Here is a 20,828-nt window from a genome sequence, read left to right as displayed (position 1 = left end):
GATCCCTCTCACTCTGCCCCGCGCCAGGCGCCAGCCATAAAAAAAACCATAACACAGAAACTTACCAATCCGCCGGGCGCCGGGACCCAGCATCCTCCTCTCTCCTGCAGCTTGTTACTGACGTCGATATTCAGTGACAGATGCAGGAGAGAGGAGGCTGCTGGGTCCCGGCGCCCGGCGGATTGGTAAGCTTCTGTGTTTTGTTTTGTTTTTTTATGTCTGGCCCGCGGCACCCCAGTGACAGCGCCGCGGCACCCCTGGGAGCCGCGGCGCACAGTTTGGGAACCGCGGGTGTAAGGGATTGAATTTTTGCTTGTGTTTTTTTGAAGGTATGTCTTTGAATCCCACTGAAGCCAAAATAAGACGTTTGGATCTTGTCTCTAAATTTTTGTCGTATTCAGTTGAAATGAACAAATAGCAACTCAATTAAAATGTAAATATTTGTAATCAACTTTATCGCTTAAGCACTTTATTCAACCTTTTTCTGATTTGTGGTTATCGCATGTAATTTAGCATTTTACGGATTTTTCTCCTGACACTTTTTCTTGAAATGCAGCTTTCAAATGCAGAATTTGTAGGCTTTGTTGTTCTGATTGTCAGATCTTAGAGCTCACGAAAGAGAAATCATTAGTGGTAGTATGGCCGAGCGGTCTAAGGCGCTGGATTTAGGCTCCAGTCTCTTCGGAGGCGTGGGTTTAAATCCCACTGCTGCCATTTTCATTAGTTCTCCAGGTGGTTCCAACGTATAGATAAAGAAGATACTCAGCTGATGTTACTGGCGGAAGAATATTTTAGCTAAATCTGAAGTGAGAAATTTTAGCACTTTAATCAACCTTTTTCTGATTTGTGGTTATCGCATGTAATTTAGCATTTTACAGATTTTTCTCCTGACACTTTTTTTTGAAATGCAGCTTTCAAATGCAGAATTTATAGGCTTTGTTGTTCTGATTGTCAGATCTTAGAGCTCACGAAAGAGAGATCATGAGTGGTAGCATGGCAGAGTGGTCTAAGGCGCTGGATTTAAGCTCCCGTCTCTTCGGAGGCGTGGGTTTCAATCCCACTGCTGCTATTTTCATTAAATCCAAGAGAAGGTGCAGACATCGGTATAGATGTCATTCAAGCGTGAATATCAGTGTTTCTCAGCTCCAGTCCTCAGGACCCTTAACAGTGCTTGCTTTCCAGGTGACAAGGGAAATAATTATACCACCTGTAGATCTGTTAGAATGTGTCAGTCAGTAATGAATACACCTGTGCTTAAGCAAGGAGATATGGAAAACATGCACTGTTAGGGGTCCTGAGGACTGGAGTTGAGAAACACTGGTATAGATAAGGAAGAAATCCAGCTGGTGTTACTGGTGGAAGTATATTTTAGCTAAATCGCAACTTTAGTCATGTATCGAAGACACTCCTCAAACCGGTTTAAAATATTTCTAAATAAAGTGATTTGAAAACAGTGAAGAGAAACGAAAATTATTTTAGTGTGATGTATATACCGCCAGGCACCATCATAACTAACATTTCATCATGTTATCAACTTTTCATACAAACAGAAAAGCAAAGGTGGCAGCATGGCTCATTGGTGTAAGGGATTGAATTTTTGCTTGTGTTTTTTTGAAGGTATGTCTTTGAATCCCACTGATGCCAAAATAAGACGTTTGGATCTTGTCTCTAAATTTTTGTGGTATTCAGTTGAAATGAACAAATAGCAACTCAATTAAAATGTAAATATTTGTAATCAACTTTATCGCTGAAGCACTTTATTCAACCTTTTTCTGATTTGTGGTTATCGCATGTAATTTAGCATTTTACGGATTTTTCTCCTGACACTTTTTCTTGAAATGCAGCTTTCAAATGCAGAATTTGTAGGCTTTGTTGTTCTGATTGTCAGATCTTAGAGCTCACGAAAGAGCAATCATTAGTGGTAGCATGGCCGAGCGGTCTAAGGCGCTGGATTTAGGCTCCAGTCTCTTCGGAGGCGTGGGTTTAAATCCCACTGCTGCCATTTTCATTAGTTCTCCATGTGGTTCCAACGTATAGATAAAGAAGATACTCAGCTGATGTTACTGGCGGAAGAATATTTTAGCTAAATCTGAAGTGAGAAATTTTAGCACTTTAATCAACCTTTTTCTGATTTGTGGTTATCGCATGTAATTTAGCATTTTAAAGATTTTTCTCCTGACACTTTTTTTTGAAATGCAGCTTTCAAATGCAGAATTTATAGGCTTTGTTGTTCTGATTGTCAGATCTTAGAGCTCACGAAAGAGAGATCATGAGTGGTAGCATGGCAGAGTGGTCTAAGGCGCTGGCTTTAAGCTCCCATCTCTTCGGAGGCGTGGGTTCAAATCCCACTGCTGCTATTTTCATTAGATCCAAGAGAAGGTGCAGACATCGGTATAGATGTCGTTCAAGCGTGAAGATCAGTGTTTCTCAACTCCAGTCCTCAGGACCCCTAACAGTGCTTGCTTTCCAGGTGACAAGGGAAATAATTATACCACCTGTAGATCTGTTAGAATGTGTCAGTCAGTAATGAATACACATGTGCTTAAGCAAGGAGATATGGAAAACATGCACTGTTAGGGGTCCTGAGGACTGGAGTTGAGAAACACTGGTATAGATAAGGAAGAAATCCAGCTGGTGTTACCGGTGGAAGTATATTTTAGCTAAATCGCAACTTTAGTCATGTGTCGAAGACACTCCTCAATCCGGTTTAAAATATTTCTAAATAAAGTGATTTGAAAACAGTGAAGAGAAACGAAAATTATTTTAGTGTGATGTATATACCGCCAGGCACCATCATAACTAACATTTCATCATGTTATCAACTTTTCATACAAATAGAAAAGCAAAGGTGGCAGCATGGCTCATTGGTGTAAGGGATTGAATTTTTGCTTGTGTTTTTTTGAAGGTATGTCTTTGAATCCCACTGATGCCAAAATAAGACGTTTGGATCTTGTCTCTAAATTTTTGTGGTATTCAGTTGAAATGAACAAATAGCTACTCAATTAAAATGTAAATATTTGTAATCAACTTTATCGCTTAAGCACTTTATTCAACCTTTTTCTGATTTGTGGTAATTGCATGTAATTTAGCATTTTACTGATTTTTCTCCTGACACTTTTTCTTGAAATGCAGCTTTCAAATGCAGAATTTGTAGGCTTTGTTGTTCTGATTGTCAGATCTTAGAGCTCACGAAAGAGAAATCATTAGTGGTATTATGGCCGAGCGGTCTAAGGCGCTGGATTTAGGCTCCAGTCTCTTCGGAGGCGTGGGTTTAAATCCCACTGCTGCCATTTTCATTAGTTCTCCATGTGGTTCCAACGTATAGATAAAGAAGATACTCAGCTGATGTTACTGGCGGAAGAATATTTTAGCTAAATCTGAAGTGAGAAATTTTAGCACTTTAATCAACCTTTTTCTGATTTGTGGTTATCGCATGTAATTTAGCATTTTACAGATTTTTCTCCTGACACTTTTTTTTGAAATGCAGCTTTCAAATGCAGAATTTATAGGCTTTGTTGTTCTGATTGTCAGATCTTAGAGCTCACAAAAGAGAGATCATGAGTGGTAGCATTGCCGAGCGGTCTAAGGTGCTGGATTAAGGCTCCAGTCTCTTCGGAGGTATGGGTTCAAATCTCTCTGCTGCCATTTTTGTTAGATCCAATAGAAGGTGCAGACATCGGTATAGATGTCGTTCAAGCGTGAAGATCAGTGTTTCTCAACTCCAGTCCTCAGGACCCCTAACAGTGCTTGCTTTCCAGGTGACAAGGGAAATAATTATACCACCTGTAGATCTGTTAGAATGTGTCAGTCAGTAATGAATACACCTGTGCTTAAGCAAGGAGATATGGAAAACATGCACTGTTAGGGGTCCTGAGGACTGGAGTTGAGAAACACTGGTATAGATAAGGAAGAAATCCAGCTGGTGTTACCGGTGGAAGTATATTTTAGCTAAATCGCAACTTTAGTCATGTGTCGAAGACACTCCTCAAACCGGTTTAAAATATTTCTAAATAAAGTGATTTGAAAACAGTGAAGAGAAACGAAAATTATTTTAGTGTGATGTATATACCGCCAGGCACCATCATAACTAACATTTCATCATGTTATCAACTTTTCATACAAATAGAAAAGCAAAGGTGGCAGCATGGCTCATTGGTGTAAGGGATTGAATTTTGCTTGTGTTTTTTTGAAGGTATGTCTTTGAATCCCACTGATGCCAAAATAAGACGTTTGGATCTTGTCTCTAAATTTTTGTGGTATTCAGTTGAAATGAACAAATAGCAACTCAATTAAAATTAGAGATGGGCGGGTCCGGTTCTCCGAGAACCGAACCCACCCGAACTTTGGGTATCCGAGTACCGAGCTGAGCAGCTCGGTACTCTCCCGCCCATTCCGAATCCAAATCGAGGCCGAACGTCATTGTGACGTCGTCGGATCTCGGGACTCGGTTCTCGCGATACTTCAACTTTATAAATACACGCCTCCACAGCAATCCATCGCCATTTGACAGAGGGAGAGAGCAGGGTGTAGTCATAGGCTAATTAGAGCAGGGACATAGAATACCATATTGTTCTTGCAATTGCTCTAACCAAAATCGCTAGTGCAGAGAGGAGGATAGAGGTTTATTATTTTTTCTTCATATTTGGCACTCCCCAGCGCTTTTGGGGTGTCCCCCATAATTGTGCATTAATATTTCTGGCTGTCAAAAGTCATATCTGTCAGCAGTATCTACTAAATAATTTGTAGCACACCTCAGTGTTTTTGGGGTGTCCTCCCTAATTGTGCATTAATATTTCTGGCTGTCAAAAGTCATATCTGTCAGCAGTATCTACTCAATAATTTTTAGCACTCCTCAGTGTTTTTGGGGTGTCCTCCCTAATTGTGCATTAATATTTCTGGCTGTCAAAAGTCATATCTGTCAGCAGTATCTACTCAATAATTTTTAGCACTCCTCAGTGTTTTTGGGGTGTCCTCCCTAATTGTGCATTAATATTTCTGGCTGTCAAAAGTCATATCTGTCAGCAGTATCTACTCAATAATTTTTAGCACTCCTCAGTGTTTTTGGGGTGTCCTCCCTAATTGTGCATTAATATTTCTGGCTGTCAAAAGTCATATCTGTCAGCAGTATCTACTCAATAATTTTTAGCACTCCTCAGTGTTTTTGGGGTGTCCTCCCTAATTGTGCATTAATATTTCTGGCTGTCAAAAGTCATATCTGTCAGCAGTATCTACTCAATAATTTTTAGCACTCCTCAGTGTTTTTGGGGTGTCCTCCCTAATTGTGCATTAATATTTCTGGCTGTCAAAAGTCATATCTGTCAGCAGTATCTACTAAATAATTTGTAGCACACCTCAGTGTTTTTGGGGTGTCCTCCCTAATTGTGCATTAATATTTCTGGCTGTCAAAAGTCATATCTGTCAGCAGTATCTACTCAATAATTTTTAGCACTCCTCAGTGTTTTTGGGGTGTCCTCCCTAATTGTGCATTAATATTTCTGGCTGTCAAAAGTCATATCTGTCAGCAGTATCTACTCAATAATTTTTAGCACTCCTCAGTGTTTTTGGGGTGTCCTCCCTAATTGTGCATTAATATTTCTGGCTGTCAAAAGTCATATCTGTCAGCAGTATCTACTCAATAATTTTTAGCACTCCTCAGTGTTTTTGGGGTGTCCTCCCTAATTGTGCATTAATATTTCTGGCTGTCAAAAGTCATATCTGTCAGCAGTATCTACTCAATAATTTTTAGCACTCCTCAGTGTTTTTGGGGTGTCCTCCCTAATTGTGCATTAATATTTCTGGCTGTCAAAAGTCATATCTGTCAGCAGTATCTACTCAATAATTTTTAGCACTCCTCAGTGTTTTTGGGGTGTCCTCCCTAATTGTGCATTAATATTTCTGGCTGTCAAAAGTCATATCTGTCAGCAGTATCTACTCAATAATTTTTAGCACTCCTCAGTGTTTTTGGGGTGTCCTCCCTAATTGTGCATTAATATTTCTGGCTGTCAAAAGTCATATCTGTCAGCAGTATCTACTCAATAATTTTTAGCACTCCTCAGTGTTTTTGGGGTGTCCTCCCTAATTGTGCATTAATATTTCTGGCTGTCAAAAGTCATATCTGTCAGCAGTATCTACTCAATAATTTTTAGCACTCCTCAGTGTTTTTGGGGTGTCCTCCCTAATTGTGCATTAATATTTCTGGCTGTCAAAAGTCATATCTGTCAGCAGTATCTACTCAATAATTTTTAGCACTCCTCAGTGTTGTTGGGGTGTCCTCCCTAATTGTGCATTAATATTTCTGGCTGTCAAAAGTCATATCTGTCAGCAGTATCTACTCAATAATTTTTAGCACTCCTCAGTGTTTTTGGGGTGTCCTCCCTAATTGTGCATTAATATTTCTGGCTGTCAAAAGTCATATCTGTCAGCAGTATCTACTCAATAATTTTTAGCACTCCTCAGTGTTTTTGGGGTGTCCTCCCTAATTGTGCATTAATATTTCTGGCTGTCAAAAGTCATATCTGTCAGCAGTATCTACTCAATAATTTTTAGCACTCCTCAGTGTTTTTGGGGTGTCCTCCCTAATTGTGCATTAATATTTCTGGCTGTCAAAAGTCATATCTGTCAGCAGTATCTACTCAATAATTTTTAGCACTCCTCAGTGTTTTTGGGGTGTCCTCCCTAATTGTGCATTAATATTTCTGGCTGTCAAAAGTCATATCTGTCAGCAGTATCTACTCAATAATTTTTAGCACTCCTCAGTGTTTTTGGGGTGTCCTCCCTAATTGTGCATTAATATTTCTGGCTGTCAAAAGTCATATCTGTCAGCAGTATCTACTCAATAATTTTTAGCACTCCTCAGTGTTTTTGGGGTGTCCTCCCTAATTGTGCATTAATATTTCTGGCTGTCAAAAGTCATATCTGTCAGCAGTATCTACTAAATAATTTGTAGCACACCTCAGTGTTTTTGGGGTGTCCTCCCTAATTGTGCATTAATATTTCTGGCTGTCAAAAGTCATATCTGTCAGCAGTATCTACTCAATAATTTTTAGCACTCCTCAGTGTTTTTGGGGTGTCCTCCCTAATTGTGCATTAATATTTCTGGCTGTCAAAAGTCATATCTGTCAGCAGTATCTACTCAATAATTTTTAGCACTCCTCAGTGTTTTTGGGGTGTCCTCCCTAATTGTGCATTAATATTTCTGGCTGTCAAAAGTCATATCTGTCAGCAGTATCTACTCAATAATTTTTAGCACTCCTCAGTGTTTTTGGGGTGTCCTCCCTAATTGTGCATTAATATTTCTGGCTGTCAAAAGTCATATCTGTCAGCAGTATCTACTCAATAATTTTTAGCACTCCTCAGTGTTTTTGGGGTGTCCTCCCTAATTGTGCATTAATATTTCTGGCTGTCAAAAGTCATATCTGTCAGCAGTATCTACTCAATAATTTTTAGCACTCCTCAGTGTTTTTGGGGTGTCCTCCCTAATTGTGCATTAATATTTCTGGCTGTCAAAAGTCATATCTGTCAGCAGTATCTACTCAATAATTTTTAGCACTCCTCAGTGGTTTGCGCTCAGAATGGATTCAAAGCAGTCCACATATGATCTAAATGAGCAACCAGGTTCTGTCACCAGTCCTGATGTTAGTGTTCCCAGTACGTCATCTGGCCAAGGCGATGTCAAACAACAGAGTGTTTTCAAATTAGTGCAAAAAACAAAAACCAAAAAAAAATTTACTGTATTGAAGCGAAAAAGAAGTGTAACTGAGCAAAAGTTAAGTGACGATAAAAAAAAAATTGCAAGCATGCCATTCTACACACGCAGTGGCAAAGAGAGAATGAGGCCTTCATCTTTGGCTATTAGTGGCAGATCCCAAAAAGTTACCCAGGCTACAATTGGTGCACAACTACTGTTACGCGTCAAAGCTGAGCTGCAAGATAACAGTGAGGCATTACAGGAGAATATTTGCTCTGATTCACAAATGACAACAATCCCTGTGGAGAGTCCATCCAACAGTGGGATGTCTAATCGTGACCATTCTGTTAGTCTACCCATAAAGAAGGGCCCTTTCAGCAGTTCTGCTGATGTGTGCCTGAACAGCCCGAGTGTAGCCGGTGATACACCAAGTGAGGATGACACTTTGTCTTTAGAAGAGGATGTGGGGGAGATTTGGGTATCCGACGATGAGGATGCGGTTGATTGTGTAAGTCCTGCAGCAGTGTGGCACCAGTGGGAGCAGTTCTGGCATGTGAGGTTCTGGCACCAATATGCACTTTCCAAACACAAGCAGGGATGACGCAGGGGGCAGACCACAACAGTTTGACATCTGGGCTGGTTTGAAGGATTTGTCAAAAAAATGTGTGACCTTGACCATAATTCCAACCAATCCTACTATTAACATGCAAAGGATGGTGGAGGGCCTATCAGGGATTAAACTGTATTTTTCATAATTTTCACTAATAATGTTTGGGTGTAATATACACCCAAAGACGAGTGCTCAATTGCTAAGAGTCATTGATGGAGAGGAAGACAAGCAGGCTTGTCTGTAGAATTTGCAGGCAAATTGTGCTGCGTTATATAGGTAACACCCAAAGAGAAGAGCTCCATTGCTCCATTGCTAATTGTAATTGCTGAAATAGAAATAATAGGGCTGACAGTCTTGGTCTAAATCTGCAGTTACATTTTATTGTACCATAGCTCATTGCGAAACTGGAGAGGTGGCAGGGTTTAGTGATAATCTTCCTCCAACAATACTAATTCATCCCAATATCCCAATATCATAGAAGTCTGTGTAGTATGATGTAATTGCTGATAATGGCCTTCCAAAGGGAATGACTAGTTGATTTTAGGGCAGAGCTGTCACGGTTTTTGGGCAATTCTTTTACAGCACAGCAAATATCAAAATGTTTAGCGGACTCATCTGCATCACCACTGGGTGTCTTGGGAAAGCAATTTCTTTTATTACAAGCAGTTGCCAGAGAAACTGAAGGAGAAGACGTCCCAACAAGATGTTGATAAGTCTGGGATCCTTGCAAAGAAAATTAAGTATTTCATCTACAATTAAAATATAGTTAGCACATTTACTTTGTTTTATTGCACACTATAATTTTATGTAGCACCTTTTCAAAATCTATTATTAAGGCAATCACTTGACTCAAGCTAACTGTGTCTGCACTTTCTTCACAGGTAACTACTTCGCTGGACTAAAGTATATTCCCCTCAAATGCTAGTCTTCTTGCAGCTGCTGTATTCTCCTACATGCTGTTGCAGAAACCACAAATTGACCCTAAATGTTTATGGACACAAACAGCATCTCCTGCATGTCATTTTTCAAAAGTTCTGTAACACCAAGTTGATAGTGTGTGCAAAACAGGAAATGTGATGGAATTCAGCCCCGCTGTAATGCTGGACCAATATTGGGGTCGTAATCAGAAATGACATATCCTCAGGAGACTCCAAGCAGGATTAGCCATCTTTCAATGACATCCCTTAGTTTTTGGAACAGTTTGTCAGCTGTATGCCTCTTAGTGAAGCTGCTGATACACAGAGTAGCCTACTTCTCAAAAATGTGATGCACCTGGGTACATGCTGCTGCTGTCCATGCTGGGGAAGGCGAAAGACCAACCCAGTGGGCTTTCACAGTCATATAATCTTTTGTTTGCCCAGTTCCGCTTGTACACATATCTGTGGTTAAGTGTACAGTGGGTAGAATACCATTTTGTCACCCAATAATGACATTTTTAGGAACTTTCCGGTACAGGAGAGAATAAGCTTTTCTAGTAAAATGGTATAGTGATGACATTTGCTAACAGGGACATAACACCTCAATTAAATGTCTTAAACCAACTGTATTAATAGTGGACATTGGACACAGATCTAACGCTAGCATAGTACCCAGGGCGTCTGTGATCCGCTTTGCGACTGGGTGACAGGTTTCATTCTTGCTTCCTCTTGCAGAGGATTGTTTACTTGCCAATTGTTGGGGGGGAAGATTGCAGGTGCTGGGATGTAGATGAGAGAAGGGAGGTAGATTATGCTGGAATGCTTGTTGTTAATTTTTTTTTAACCAAAGTTTCTGATTTTCCCAACAGTTTGCCAATAACTCGCTGAAAAATGACGAAACATGGATGAGGATCCCAGATGGTTAAGGTCCCTACCTCTACTGAGTGTGGCTTTCAAAATGTTACAAATGGATAGACAACTCTTGCCAGGATTCGTGTAAAAATAATTCCACACTTAAGAGGTGGATTTTTGGTCTTATGCCCAGGCATGACAATGGCCTTTTTGTTATCACTGGCAAGAACTGCAGCAATTTTTCTTTTCAAGTGTATGAAAATCATATTGTGACATAGGAGGTGTTCAAAATTGAATAAAAAATGACTGGAAATTAGTGTTACTGAGGTTAATAATAATGTAGCTACAAAATAATACCTAAATTATGTTATTTTAGCACCAATAAATGTAATTTTTATAACAAATTGCAAAACAAAACCAAACAAAACCAAAACCAAAACCAAAACACGCAATGGCGGTTTTGCAAAACCAAAACCAAAACCAAAACACGACGGTAATCCAGATCCAAAACCGAATCCAAAACCAAAACACGGGGGTCAGTGACCATCTCTAATTAAAATGTAAATATTTGTAATCAACTTTATCGCTGAAGCACTTTATTCAACCTTTTTCTGATTTGTGGTTATCGCATGTAATTTAGCATTTTACAGATTTTTCTCCTGACACTTTTTTTTGAAATGCAGCTTTCAAATGCAGAATTTATAGGCTTTGTTGTTCTGATTGTCAGATCTTAGAGCTCACGAAAGAGAGATCATGAGTGGTAGCATGGCAGAGTGGTCTAAGGCGCTGGATTTAAGCTCCCGTCTCTTCGGAGGCGTGGGTTTCAATCCCACTGCTGCTATTTTCATTAGATCCAAGAGAAGGTGCAGACATCGGTATAGATGTCATTCAAGCGTGAAGATCAGTGTTTCTCAGCTCCAGTCCTCAGGACCCTTAACAGTGCTTGCTTTCCAGGTGACAAGGGAAATAATTATACCACCTGTAGATCTGTTAGAATGTGTCAGTCAGTAATGAATACACCTGTGCTTAAGCAAGGATATATGGAAAACATGCACTGTTAGGGGTCCTGAGGACTGGAGTTGAGAAACACTGGTATAGATAAGGAAGAAATCCAGCTGGTGTTACTGGTGGAAGTATATTTTAGCTAAATCGCAACTTTAGTCATGTGTCGAAGACACTACTCAAACCGGTTTAAAATATTTCTAAATAAAGTGATTTGAAAACAGTGAAGAGAAACGAAAATTATTTTAGTGTGATGTATATACCGCCAGGCGCCATCATAACTAACATTTCATCATGTTATCAACTTTTCATACAAATAGAAAAGCAAAGGTGGCAGCATGGCTCATTGGTGTAAGGGATTGAATTTTGCTTGTGTTTTTTTGAAGGTATGTCTTTGAATCCCACTGATGCCAAAATAAGACGTTTGGATCTTGTCTCTAAATTTTTGTGGTATTCAGTTAAAATGAACAAATAGCAACTCAATTAAAATGTAAATATTTGTAATCAACTTTATCGCTGAAGCACTTTATTCAACCTTTTTCTGATTTGTGGTTATCGCATGTAATTTAGCATTTTACGGATTTTTCTCCTGACACTTTTTCTTGAAATGCAGCTTTCAAATGCAGAATTTGTAGGCTTTGTTGTTCTGATTGTCAGATCTTAGAGCTCACAAAAGAGAGATCATGAGTGGTAGCATGGCCGAGCGGTCTAAGGTGCTGGATTAAGGCTCCAGTCTCTTCGGAGGTATGGGTTCAAATCCCTCTGCTGCCATTTTTGTTAGATCCAATAGAAGGTGCAGACATCGGTATAGATGTCGTTCAAGCGTGAAGATCAGTGTTTCTCAACTCCAGTCCTCAGGACCCCTAACAGTGCTTGCTTTCCAGGTGACAAGGGAAATAATTATACCACCTGTAGATCTGTTAGAATGTGTCAGTCAGTAATGAATACACCTGTGCTTAAGCAAGGAGATATGGAAAACATGCACTGTTAGGGGTCCTGAGGACTGGAGTTGAGAAACACTGGTATAGATAAGGAAGAAATCCAGCTGGTGTTACTGGTGGAAGTATATTTTAGCTAAATCGCAACTTTAGTCATGTGTCGAAGACACTCCTGAAACCGGTTTAAAATATTTCTAAATAAAGTGATTTGAAAACAGTGAAGAGAAACGAAAATTATTTTAGTGTGATGTATATACCGCCAGGCACCATCATAACTAACATTTCATCATGTTATCAACTTTTCATAGAAATAGAAAAGCAAAGGTGGCAGCATGGCTCATTGGTGTAAGGGATTGAATTTTTGCTTGTGTTTTTTTGAAGGTATGTCTTTGAATCCCACTGATGCCAAAATAAGACGTTTGGATCTTGTCTCTAAATTTTTGTGGTATTCAGTTGAAATGAACAAATAGCAACTCAATTAAAATTTAAATATTTGTAATCAACTTTATCGCTTAAGCACTTTATTCAACCTTTTTCTGATTTGTGGTTATCGCATGTAATTTAGCATTTTACGGATTTTTCTCCTGACACTTTTTCTTGAAATGCAGCTTTCAAATGCAGAATTTGTAGGCTTTGTTGTTCTGATTGTCAGATCTTAGAGCTCACGAAAGAGAAATCATTAGTGGTAGCATGGCCGAGCGGTCTAAGGCGCTGGATTTAGGCTCCAGTCTCTTCGGAGGCGTGGGTTTAAATCCCACTGCTGCCATTTTCATTAGTTCTCCATGTGGTTCCAACGTATAGATAAAGAAGATACTCAGCTGATGTTACTGGCGGAAGAATATTTTAGCTAAATCTGAAGTGAGAAATTTTAGCACTTTAATCAACCTTTTTCTGATTTGTGGTTATCGCATGTAATTTAGCATTTTACTGATTTTTCTCCTGACACTTTTTCTTGAAATGCAGCTTTCAAATGCAGAATTTATAGGCTTTGTTGTTCTGATTGTCAGATCTTAGAGCTCACAAAAGAGAGATCATGAGTGGTAGCATTGCCGAGCGGTCTAAGGTGGTGGATTAAGGCTCCAGTCTCTTCGGAGGTATGGGTTCAAATCTCTCTGCTGCCATTTTTGTTAGATCCAATAGAAGGTGCAGACATCGGTATAGATGTCGTTCAAGCGTGAAGATCAGTGTTTCTCAACTCCAGTCCTCAGGACCCTTAACAGTGCTTGCTTTCCAGGTGACAAGGGAAATAATTATACCACCTGTAGATCTGTTAGAATGTGTCAGTCAGTAATGAATACACCTGTGCTTAAGCAAGGAGATATGGAAAACATGCACTGTTAGGGGTCCTGAGGACTGGAGTTGAGAAACACTGGTATAGATAAGGAAGAAATCCAGCTGGTGTTACCGGTGGAAGTATATTTTAGCTAAATCGCAACTTTAGTCATGTGTCGAAGACACTCCTCAAACCGGTTTAAAATATTTCTAAATAAAGTGATTTGAAAACAGTGAAGAGAAACGAAAATTATTTTAGTGTGATGTATATACCGCCAGGCACCATCATAACTAACATTTCATCATGTTATCAACTTTTCATACAAATAGAAAAGCAAAGGTGGCAGCATGGCTCATTGGTGTAAGGGATTGAATTTTTGCTTGTGTTTTTTTGAAGGTATGTCTTTGAATCCCACTGATGCCAAAATAAGACGTTTGGATCTTGTCTCTAAATTTTTGTGGTATTCAGTTGAAATGAACAAATAGCAACTCAATTAAAATGTAAATATTTGTAATCAACTTTATCGCTGAAGCACTTTATTCAACCTTTTTCTGATTTGTGGTTATCGCATGTAATTTAGCATTTTACGGATTTTTCTCCTGACACTTTTTTTTGAAATACAGCTTTCAAATTTTCACGAAAGAGAGATCATGAGTGGTAGCATGGCCGAGCGGTCTAAGGCGCTGGATTTAGGCTCCAGTCTCTTCGGAGGCGTGGGTTGAAATCCCACTGCTGCCATTTTTATTAGTTCTTCATGTGGTTCCAACGTATAGATAAAGAAGATACTCAGCTTTCAAATGCAGAATTTATAGGCTTTGTTGTTCTGATTGTCAGATCTTAGAGCTCACGAATGAGAGAACATGAGTGGTAGCATGGCCGAGCGGTCTAAGGCGCTGGATTAAGGCTCCAGTCTCTTCGGAGGCGTGGGTTCAAATCCCACTGCTGCCATTTTCGTTAGATCCAAGAGAAGGTGCAGAGATCGGTATAGATGTCCTTCAAGCGTGAAGATCAGTGTTTCTCAACTCCAGTCCTCAGGACCCTTAACAGTGCTTGCTTTCCAGGTGACAAGGGAAATAATTATACCACCTGTAGATCTGTTAGAATGTGTCAGTCAGTTATGAATACACCTGTGCTTAAGCAAGGAGATATGGAAAACATGCACTGTTAGGGGTCCTGAGGACTGGAGTTGAGAAATCCAGCTGGTGTTACCTGTTGAAATATATTTTAGCTAAATCGCAACTTTAGTCATGTGTCGAAGACATTCCTGAAACCGGTTTAAAATATTTCTAAATAAAGTGATTTAAAAACAGTGAAGAGAAACGAAAATTATTTTAGTGTGATGTATATACCGCCAGGCACCATCATAACTAACATTTCATCATGTTATCAACTTTTCATACAAATAGAAAAGCAAAGGTGGCAGAATGGCTCATTGGTGTAAGGGATTGAATTTTTGCTTGTGTTTTTTTGAAGGTATGTCTTTGAATCCCACTGATGCCAAAATAAGCAGTTTGGATCTTGTCTCTAAATTTTTGTGGTATTCAGTTGAAATGAACAAATAGCAACTCAATTAAAATGTAAATATTTGTAATCAACTTTATCGGTTAAGCACTTTATTCAACCTTTTTCTGATTTGTGGTTATCGCATGTAATTTAGCATTTTACGGATTTTTCTCCTGACACTTTTTTTTGAAATGCAGCTTTCAAATGCAGAATTTATAGGCTTTGTTGTTCTGATTGTCAGATCTTAGAGCTCACGAAAGAGAGATCATGAGTGGTAGCATGGCAGAGTGGTCTAAGGCGCTGGATTTAAGCTCCCATCTCTTCGGAGGCGTGGGTTCAAATCCCACTGCTGCTATTTTCATTAGATCCAAGAGAAGGTGCAGACATCGGTATGGATGTCTTTCAAGCGTGAAGATCAGTGTTTCTCAACTCCAGTCCTCAGGACCCCTAACAGTGCTTGCTTTCCAGGTGACAAGGGAAATAATTATACCCCCTGTAGATCTGTTAGAATGTGTCAGTCAGTAATGAATACACATGTGCTTAAGCAAGGAGATATGGAAAACATGCACTGTTAGGGGTCCTGAGGACTGGAGTTGAGAAACACTGGTATAGATAAGGAAGAAATCCAGCTGGTGTTACTGGTGGAAGTATATTTTAGCTAAATCGCAACTTTAGTCATGTGTCGAAGACACTCCTCAAACCGGTTTAAAATATTTCTAAATAAAGTGATTTGAAAACAGTGAAGAGAAACAAAAATTATTTTAGTGTGATGTATATACCGCCAGGCACCATCATAACTAACATTTCATCATGTTATCAACTTTTCATACAAATAGAAAAGCAAAGGTGGCAGCATGGCTCATTGGTGTAAGGGATTGAATTTTTGCTTGTGTTTTTTTGAAGGTATGTCTTTGAATCCCACTGATGCCAAAATAAGACGTTTGGATCTTGTCTCTAAATTTTTGTGGTATTCAGTTGAAATGAACAAATAGCTACTCAATTAAAATGTAAATATTTGTAATCAACTTTATCGCTTAAGCACTTTATTCAACCTTTTTCTGATTTGTGGTAATTGCATGTAATTTAGCATTTTACTGATTTTTCTCCTGACACTTTTTCTTGAAATGCAGCTTTCAAATGCAGAATTTGTAGGCTTTGTTGTTCTGATTGTCAGATCTTAGAGCTCACAAAAGAGAGATCATGAGTGGTAGCATTGCCGAGCGGTCTAAGGTGCTGGATTAAGGCTCCAGTCTCTTCGGAGGCGTGGGTTCAAATCTCTCTGCTGCCATTTTTGTTAGATCCAATAGAAGGTGCAGACATCGGTATAGATGTCGTTCAAGCGTGAAGATCAGTGTTTCTCAACTCCAGTCCTCAGGACCCTTAACAGTGCTTGCTTTCCAGGTGACAAGGGAAATAATTATACCACCTGTAGATCTGTTAGAATGTGTCAGTCAGTAATGAATACACCTGTGCTTAAGCAAGGAGATATGGAAAACATGCACTGTTAGGGGTCCTGAGGACTGGAGTTGAGAAACACTGGTATAGATAAGGAAGAAATCCAGCTGGTGTTACCGGTGGAAGTATATTTTAGCTAAATCGCAACTTTAGTCATGTGTCGAAGACACTCCTCAAACCGGTTTAAAATATTTCTAAATAAAGTGATTTGAAAACAGTGAAGAGAAACGAAAATTATTTTAGTGTGATGTATATACCGCCAGGCACCATCATAACTAACATTTCATCATGTTATCAACTTTTCATACAAATAGAAAAGCAAAGGTGGTAGCATGGCTCATTGGTGTAAGGGATTGAATTTTTGCTTGTGTTTTTTTGAAGGTATGTCTTTGAATCCCACTGATGCCAAAATAAGACGTTTGGATCTTGTCTCTAAATTTTTGTGGTATTCAGTTGAAATGAACAAATAGCAACTCAATTAAAATGTAAATATTTGTAATCAACTTTATCGCTGAAGCACTTTATTCAACCTTTTTCTGATTTGTGGTTATCGCATGTAATTTAGCATTTTACGGATTTTTCTCCTGACACTTTTTTTTGAAATGCAGCTTTCAAATTTTCACGAAAGAGAGATCATGAGTGGTAGCATGGCCGAGCGGTCTAAGGCGCTGGATTTAGGCTCCAGTCTCTTCGGAGGCGTGGGTTGAAATCCCACTGCTGCCATTTTTATTAGTTCTTCATGTGGTTCCAACGTATAGATAAAGAAGATACTCAGCTTTCAAATGCAGAATTTATAGGCTTTGTTGTTCTGATTGTCAGATCTTAGAGCTCACGAATGAGAGAACATGAGTGGTAGCATGGCCGAGCAGTCTAAGGCGCTGGATTAAGGCTCCAGTCTCTTCGGAGGCGTGGGTTCAAATCCCACTGCTGCCATTTTCGTTAGATCCAAGAGAAGGTGCAGAGATCGGTATAGATGTCCTTCAAGCGTGAAGATCAGTGTTTCTCAACTCCAGTCCTCAGGACCCTTAACAGTGCTTGCTTTCCAGGTGACAAGGGAAATAATTATACCACCTGTAGATCTGTTAGAATGTGTCAGTCAGTAATGAATACACCTGTGCTTAAGCAAGGAGATATGGAAAACATGCACTGTTAGGGGTCCTGAGGACTGGAGTTGAGAAATCCAGCTGGTGTTACCTGTGGAAGTATATTTTAGCTAAATCGCAACTTTAGTCATGTGTCGAAGACATTCCTGAAACCGGTTTAAAATATTTCTAAATAAAGTGATTTAAAAACAGTGAAGAGAAACGAAAATTATTTTAGTGTGATGTATATACCGCCAGGCACCATCATAACTAACATTTCATCATGTTATCAACTTTTCATACAAATAGAAAAGCAAAGGTGGCAGCATGGCTCATTGGTGTAAGGGATTGAATATTTGCTTGTGTTTTTTTGAAGGTATGTCTTTGAATCCCACTGATGCCAAAATAAGCAGTTTGGATCTTGTCTCTAAATTTTTGTGGTATTCAGTTGAAATGAACAAATAGCAACTCAATTAAAATGTAAATATTTGTAATCAACTTTATCGGTTAAGCACTTTATTCAACCTTTTTCTGATTTGTGGTTATCGCATGTAATTTAGCATTTTACGGATTTTTCTCCTGACACTTTTTTTTGAAATGCAGCTTTCAAATGCAGAATTTATAGGCTTTGTTGTTCTGATTGTCAGATCTTAGAGCTCACGAAAGAGAGATCATGAGTGGTAGCATGGCAGAGTGGTCTAAGGCGCTGGATTTAAGCTCCCATCTCTTCGGAGGCGTGGGTTCAAATCCCACTGCTGCTATTTTCATTAGATCCAAGAGAAGGTGCAGACATCGGTATGGATGTCTTTCAAGCGTGAAGATCAGTGTTTCTCAACTCCAGTCCTCAGGACCCCTAACAGTGCTTGCTTTCCAGGTGACAAGGGAAATAATTATACCCCCTGTAGATCTGTTAGAATGTGTCAGTCAGTAATGAATACACATGTGCTTAAGCAAGGAGATATGGAAAACATGCACTGTTAGGGGTCCTGAGGACTGGAGTTGAGAAACACTGGTATAGATAAGGAAGAAATCCAGCTGGTGTTACTGGTGGAAGTATATTTTAGCTAAATCGCAACTTTAGTCATGTGTCGAAGACACTCCTCAAACCGGTTTAAAATATTTCTAAATAAAGTGATTTGAAAACAGTGAAGAGAAACAAAAATTATTTTAGTGTGATGTATATACCGCCAGGCACCATCATAACTAACATTTCATCATGTTATCAACTTTTCATACAAATAGAAAAGCAAAGGTGGCAGCATGGCTCATTGGTGTAAGGGATTGAATTTTTGCTTGTGTTTTTTTGAAGGTATGTCTTTGAATCCCACTGATGCCAAAATAAGACGTTTGGATCTTGTCTCTAAATTTTTGTGGTATTCAGTTGAAATGAACAAATAGCTACTCAATTAAAATGTAAATATTTGTAATCAACTTTATCGCTTAAGCACTTTATTCAACCTTTTTCTGATTTGTGGTAATTGCATGTAATTTAGCATTTTACTGATTTTTCTCCTGACACTTTTTCTTGAAATGCAGCTTTCAAATGCAGAATTTGTAGGCTTTGTTGTTCTGATTGTCAGATCTTAGAGCTCACAAAAGAGAGATCATGAGTGGTAGCATTGCCGAGCGGTCTAAGGTGCTGGATTAAGGCTCCAGTCTCTTCGGAGGCGTGGGTTCAAATCTCTCTGCTGCCATTTTTGTTAGATCCAATAGAAGGTGCAGACATCGGTATAGATGTCGTTCAAGCGTGAAGATCAGTGTTTCTCAACTCCAGTCCTCAGGACCCTTAACAGTGCTTGCTTTCCAGGTGACAAGGGAAATAATTATACCACCTGTAGATCTGTTAGAATGTGTCAGTCAGTAATGAATACACCTGTGCTTAAGCAAGGAGATATGGAAAACATGCACTGTTAGGGGTCCTGAGGACTGGAGTTGAGAAACACTGGTATAGATAAGGAAGAAATCCAGCTGGTGTTACCGGTGGAAGTATATTTTAGCTAAATCGCAACTTTAGTCATGTGTCGAAGACACTCCTCAAACCGGTTTAAAATATTTCTAAATAAAGTGATTTGAAAACAGTGAAGAGAAACGAAAATTATTTTAGTGTGATGTATATACCGCCAGGCACCATCATAACTAACATTTCATCATGTTATCAACTTTTCATACAAATAGAAAAGCAAAGGTGGTAGCATGGCTCATTGGTGTAAGGGATTGAATTTTTGCTTGTGTTTTTTTGAAGGTATGTCTTTGAATCCCACTGATGCCAAAATAAGACGTTTGGATCTTGTCTCTAAATTTTTGTGGTATTCAGTTGAAATGAACAAATAGCAACTCAATTAAAATGTAAATATTTGTAATCAACTTTATCGCTGAAGCACTTTATTCAACCTTTTTCTGATTTGTGGTTATCGCATGTAATTTAGCATTTTACGGATTTTTCTCCTGACACTTTTTTTTGAAATGCAGCTTTCAAATTTTCACGAAAGAGAGATCATGAGTGGTAGCATGGCCGAGCGGTCTAAGGCGCTGGATTTAGGCTCCAGTCTCTTCGGAGGCGTGGGTTGAAATCCCACTGCTGCCATTTTTATTAGTTCTTCATGTGGTTCCAACGTATAGATAAAGAAGATACTCAGCTTTCAAATGCAGAATTTATAGGCTTTGTTGTTCTGATTGTCAGATCTTAGAGCTCACGAATGAGAGAACATGAGTGGTAGCATGGCCGAGCAGTCTAAGGCGCTGGATTAAGGCTCCAGTCTCTTCGGAGGCGTGGGTTCAAATCCCACTGCTGCCATTTTCGTTAGATCCAAGAGAAGGTGCAGAGATCGGTATAGATGTCCTTCAAGCGTGAAGATCAGTGTTTCTCAACTCCAGTCCTCAGGACCCTTAACAGTGCTTGCTTTCCAGGTGACAAGGGAAATAATTATACCACCTGTAGATCTGTTAGAATGTGTCAGTCAGTTATGAATACACCTGTGCTTAAGCAAGGAGATATGGAAAACATGCACTGTTAGGGGTCCTGAGGACTGGAGTTGAGAAATCCAGCTGGTGTTACCTGTGGAAGTATATTTTAGCTAAATCGCAACTTTAGTCATGTGTCGAAGACATTCCTGAAACCGGTTTAAAATATTTCTAAATAAAGTGATTTAAAAACAGTGAAGAGAAACGAAAATTATTTTAGTGTGATGTATATACCGCCAGGCACCATCATAACTAACATTTCATCATGTTATCAACTTTTCATACAAATAGAAAAGCAAAGGTGGCAGCATGGCTCATTGGTGTAAGGGATTGAATATTTGCTTGTGTTTTTTTGAAGGTATGTCTTTGAATCCCACTGATGCCAAAATAAGCAGTTTGGATCTTGTCTCTAAATTTTTGTGGTATTCAGTTGAAATGAACAAATAGCAAATCAATTAAAATGAAAATATTTGTAATCAACTTTATCGGTTAAGCACTTTATTCAACCTTTTTCTGATTTGTGGTTATCGCATGTAATTTAGCATTTT

General features: G+C 39.1%; 13 non-coding genes across 13 annotated transcripts; all 13 read left to right on the top strand.

Annotated features, from left to right (window-relative positions):
* The first annotated feature begins 632 nt into the window (after positions 1-632).
* Positions 633-714, top strand: TRNAL-UAG (transfer RNA leucine (anticodon UAG)). Its single transcript has one exon. It is a non-coding gene; the product is annotated as a tRNA-Leu (tRNA).
* Positions 715-1,920: 1,206 nt separating this feature from the next.
* TRNAL-UAG (transfer RNA leucine (anticodon UAG)) lies at positions 1,921-2,002 on the top strand. Its single transcript has one exon. It is a non-coding gene; the product is annotated as a tRNA-Leu (tRNA).
* A 1,206-nt stretch (positions 2,003-3,208) lies between these two features.
* TRNAL-UAG (transfer RNA leucine (anticodon UAG)) lies at positions 3,209-3,290 on the top strand. Its single transcript has one exon. It is a non-coding gene; the product is annotated as a tRNA-Leu (tRNA).
* Positions 3,291-11,757: 8,467 nt separating this feature from the next.
* On the top strand, positions 11,758-11,839 carry TRNAL-AAG (transfer RNA leucine (anticodon AAG)). Its single transcript has one exon. It is a non-coding gene; the product is annotated as a tRNA-Leu (tRNA).
* An 851-nt stretch (positions 11,840-12,690) lies between these two features.
* TRNAL-UAG (transfer RNA leucine (anticodon UAG)) lies at positions 12,691-12,772 on the top strand. Its single transcript has one exon. It is a non-coding gene; the product is annotated as a tRNA-Leu (tRNA).
* A 1,163-nt stretch (positions 12,773-13,935) lies between these two features.
* TRNAL-UAG (transfer RNA leucine (anticodon UAG)) lies at positions 13,936-14,017 on the top strand. Its single transcript has one exon. It is a non-coding gene; the product is annotated as a tRNA-Leu (tRNA).
* A 128-nt stretch (positions 14,018-14,145) lies between these two features.
* On the top strand, positions 14,146-14,227 carry TRNAL-AAG (transfer RNA leucine (anticodon AAG)). Its single transcript has one exon. It is a non-coding gene; the product is annotated as a tRNA-Leu (tRNA).
* An 828-nt stretch (positions 14,228-15,055) lies between these two features.
* On the top strand, positions 15,056-15,137 carry TRNAL-UAA (transfer RNA leucine (anticodon UAA)). The gene has a single exon. It is a non-coding gene; the product is annotated as a tRNA-Leu (tRNA).
* A 1,741-nt stretch (positions 15,138-16,878) lies between these two features.
* TRNAL-UAG (transfer RNA leucine (anticodon UAG)) lies at positions 16,879-16,960 on the top strand. Its single transcript has one exon. It is a non-coding gene; the product is annotated as a tRNA-Leu (tRNA).
* Positions 16,961-17,088: 128 nt separating this feature from the next.
* Positions 17,089-17,170, top strand: TRNAL-AAG (transfer RNA leucine (anticodon AAG)). The gene has a single exon. It is a non-coding gene; the product is annotated as a tRNA-Leu (tRNA).
* Positions 17,171-17,998: 828 nt separating this feature from the next.
* Positions 17,999-18,080, top strand: TRNAL-UAA (transfer RNA leucine (anticodon UAA)). Its single transcript has one exon. It is a non-coding gene; the product is annotated as a tRNA-Leu (tRNA).
* Positions 18,081-19,821: 1,741 nt separating this feature from the next.
* TRNAL-UAG (transfer RNA leucine (anticodon UAG)) lies at positions 19,822-19,903 on the top strand. The gene has a single exon. It is a non-coding gene; the product is annotated as a tRNA-Leu (tRNA).
* Positions 19,904-20,031: 128 nt separating this feature from the next.
* TRNAL-AAG (transfer RNA leucine (anticodon AAG)) lies at positions 20,032-20,113 on the top strand. Its single transcript has one exon. It is a non-coding gene; the product is annotated as a tRNA-Leu (tRNA).
* Positions 20,114-20,828: the final 715 nt, after the last annotated feature.

The sequence above is a fragment of the Mixophyes fleayi genome, chromosome 6, assembly GCF_038048845.1.
Source record: "Mixophyes fleayi isolate aMixFle1 chromosome 6, aMixFle1.hap1, whole genome shotgun sequence".
NCBI lineage: Eukaryota > Metazoa > Chordata > Amphibia > Anura > Limnodynastidae > Mixophyes > Mixophyes fleayi.
The sequence above is the reverse complement of the archived record's forward strand: the minus strand, read 5'-3'. Positions and strand labels throughout refer to the sequence as shown.